The following is a 3,711-nucleotide window of genomic DNA, read 5'->3' as shown; positions in this document are numbered from 1 at the left end:
AAATAAAACTATATTAGATAAAAAATACAACAAACAAAAATTAAAAGAACACAGCAAACAGAGAGGTTATTAATTTTCTTTTGAATTAGCTTCATGTTTATAAGGTAAGGTTTATGCATAGCACAAAGGATTAGAAATTATTATAAGCAATAATTATTGTAAAGCTGCGGTTTCACTTGGAAGTTTTTTACCATAAGTAGCTGGGGTAAGTGAGTTAAGGCAAAATTATCTATCGAAACGTCACCTATAAACGGACATGCTGCCAATGGGACTTGAACCCACGGCCTTCTGATTACCGGTCAGCAGCTCTACTTCTGAGCTATGGCGGCTCATTTAATACTCGCCAAATTAGTCAATGTGTACTCGGTGTTCTGCAAGCAAAATTATTGCTTATTAATTTTTTTCTCACCTGAAAAAAACAATTTCATTTTTGTAGGTAAAGGCATTATAAGTGCTAATTCTCCCACTTAAGGGCGTCGAGATATGTCTTGATTAATTAACTAATTTGGCGGGTATTAAATAAGTCGCCATAGTTCAGTGGTAGAGCTGCCGACTGGTAATCAGAAGGCCGTGGGTTCGAGTCCCATTGGTGACATGTATTTTTTCTCGGGAGGTTTTTCAATTTATAAGTTTTTTCTCTTTCAATAATATTGCTTATAATTATAATAATTTGTAACCGAGAGGTTTACAAAAATCTTCTTTAATCATGGTTATTATCGGTTAAACTTGATTAATCTTAGTTTATCTTGGTTTATCTAAGTTAATCTTGGTTAATGTTTTGGTAGTCTTATTAATAATATGGGTATTCTTTGTTAGTAGCCTCCATACTCAAAAACCATATACAAAAAACAAATATTAATTTTAGTACACTGATGCTCGAACTCTGAATTTTGTAAAATAAATGGTTTAGCAACCTAACTTTGACTATTGTCTAATTACCTTGTCATAGTTACCTAAGATTATTTTTGAGAAATAGTTCTTTGCTAATTAGCGCCATGCACTAGTCACCAAACCTGCTGGAGTGTTATTTATTTATTACCTTTTTTTTTTTTTTTTTTTTTTACCATTTTTAATTTTGTACCTATTCATGTATTGGATTTCAGCACTGTGCAATGCCGCGTACAGTTTGTATTCGCTTCAAGAAAATAGCACCAGCGTCAACACCACATCATGATGGGTATCCTTAAGTATCCGGCATTCCACCTTTACTGGGCCAATGATACGAGACTCTCTCTCATCGTTGATGTCATGCCTAGAAATCGTTTCACTAAGTTACGCTAGTGTCTTCATTTAAATGACAATAGCTCGTTGATTCCAAGAGGACAAGAGGGTTACGACAAATTATTTCAAATAAGGCCGATGGTAAATGCCCTCCTTGAAAATATGGCTAAGATCAAACCTGAGGAATTCAATTCTGTAGACAAGCTCATGATACCGTTCAAAGGGAGAAGTAATTTGAAACAATATATTAAAAACCCACACAAGTGGGGCATCAAAGTCTTCTCCCGAGCGGGAGCCAGTGGGCTCGTCTTTGATTTTGAAATTTACACGGGCAAAAGCACGAATGTCGGTGTGTGTCTCCAAAGAGAAAGAAATTGTTTTGTTTTATTTCACCATTAATATTTTTTGTTCTATTTGTTTTTCTTACGTTAATTTAGGGTAATGGTCCGTTTTTTAAAAAAAATATATGTTTTGATTTTTTCTTTTTTACTAAAATTATTTTGGCATAATATTAAATTGCAATTTAATATGCTTGTCTTTACAGATTAATAAAATTGATTTTTGTGTATTTATTTTTTATTTAAGCAATTAAAAACACTTTAAAATTATGTATGCTCCTTATACTACCCGTTCTTTGACTTACACCCCCTAAGCCCCAATGTTCTTCCTCTGGAACATGAAATATTTCGAAAACCGTGTGGAAAAAAAAAATAATTTTTGTAAAAATATTGAAAAAAATTACAGAACTCAAAAATGTAGACAAACATTTTTTTCGTTGGCTGGAAAAAGTCTGGTATTGAAAGGGTTAATGGTGAAGCAAAAAGCACCTTGAATTTCGTCAGTACAATTAGACAAACAAAATGTGACTCCATGTCCATTTCCTACCATTGTCATTCAGAATATATCCTAACACACATGTCCGAATAAATATAATGGACGAGATGCGAAAATATTATAATTATTAAGAACACGTGTTCAGACTTCCTCATAACATATTCGTTAAGATATTTTTTTTATGAAATTTGTCAATTCGTTATACGCCTCCAGTCCCGTTTTTAACAGGAAAACGAATAATTGACGACATTTTTGATAAATTAACAATATTTGTAATTAACAATATTTAACAATGTTAAACAATATTTTTAATAAATTAACAATATCAGTAAGTTTTAAACATTTTTATAAGGTAGTAATTTATATTTCATTCACTCTAGAGTTGCGGTGTGTAAGTACTTTGATAAAAAAAAACATTGAATTACATAGTGATTGAATTTTGACTAAGAAAAAGCATATGTATTTTCAATACGACCATATCCCAATACAATTAGCCAAGTTTTGTAAGAAATTTTCAATTTGTATGAAACGGGAATCTTTTGTATGGTCAGCCACAGGGCCGTGGGAGAAAACTTGTCCACCTGGCACGATAAATAAATTATTTATTGCAAAAGTTTCATCTTTGGGGCATTCAACATCTGTAGGAAAAGTTTAATGGCTATTATATCCAAAGGAAAACAATAAAACTGTCTGACAAACGCCGTAAAAAGGATTCATCTCAGAGGAAATCCTACCTCTAGTAAACTGTACAAGATATAACAATAATAATATTACATACGCGATCCAACTGGATCTTTTAATTTTAGTTTTCAACACATAGAACGGGTTGGTCAACAGAAGTTCAAATGTAAAATTGTCACCAAATTCCTATTCAGCGACATTTTTTTTATAGTCGAAAGGTTACGGTTAAATGCCGGAGAATCGGCATTTAGCGGGACCTTTCAAATGTGAAAAAAACAAATGGAGCTGAATAATCATATTTAATAGTAAAATAGCTTAGGGACTATTCCATATCCAAAGGTTCTACTTAATATTGTCTTCCTTGTGCCTCCCTTTCCTTTAAAGTTTTACCTACTATCAAGAAAGAAAACTTTGAAAAACCTTCTCGGCAGTTAGGTGGAAAATGTTCCACTTTCGTACTCTTGTCGTTATTAATGTATGTTCATATTTCCTTGCTACATACTATCGGATCATTACCCACGAATCATTGGCTTAATTTGGGAATGCATCGCGTGGTGATTAATTAATCATAGTCGTATTGCGCACGTACAATTTATAAAGTTATACAAACATGTATACTTGATCTTCATTGTTGTTATTATTTAAATTTACGAATCTGTATAGTACAATTACTGTATAATAATGACTAGCCATTTAATAAATAAAGATCCGAAATTTTAAAATTGGAAATTCATATGTCATACGGCATATATTCTGGACTAGTAATGTGTAATTTCTATCACCTAAGAAATTCTAAAAAAAGGACTATAGGATTCATATGTCTTATACAACTTGTGAACAACGAACAAATTGAACAACGTTTACAAATGTGGAAATTCTAACTATACAATTGTAAATGTTTTCCAAAATGCCCTGGAAAGAATCTCAGTCTTGTGATGTCCTGAAAGAAAACAATCATCTATTCTGAATGCAATT

The 3,711-nt window shown here is 32.1% G+C and overlaps 1 non-coding gene across 1 annotated transcript; it reads left to right on the top strand.

Moving 5' to 3' along the window:
* Window positions 1-523: 523 nt before the first annotated feature.
* TRNAT-GGU (transfer RNA threonine (anticodon GGU)) lies at window positions 524-595 on the top strand. Its single transcript has one exon. It is a non-coding gene; the product is annotated as a tRNA-Thr (tRNA).
* Window positions 596-3,711: the final 3,116 nt, after the last annotated feature.

This window comes from Hesperophylax consimilis, chromosome 21 (assembly GCF_061612785.1).
Source record: "Hesperophylax consimilis isolate HC1 chromosome 21, BYU_Hcon_1.0, whole genome shotgun sequence".
Taxonomy (NCBI): domain Eukaryota; kingdom Metazoa; phylum Arthropoda; class Insecta; order Trichoptera; family Limnephilidae; genus Hesperophylax; species Hesperophylax consimilis.
The sequence above is the reverse complement of the archived record's forward strand: the minus strand, read 5'-3'. Positions and strand labels throughout refer to the sequence as shown.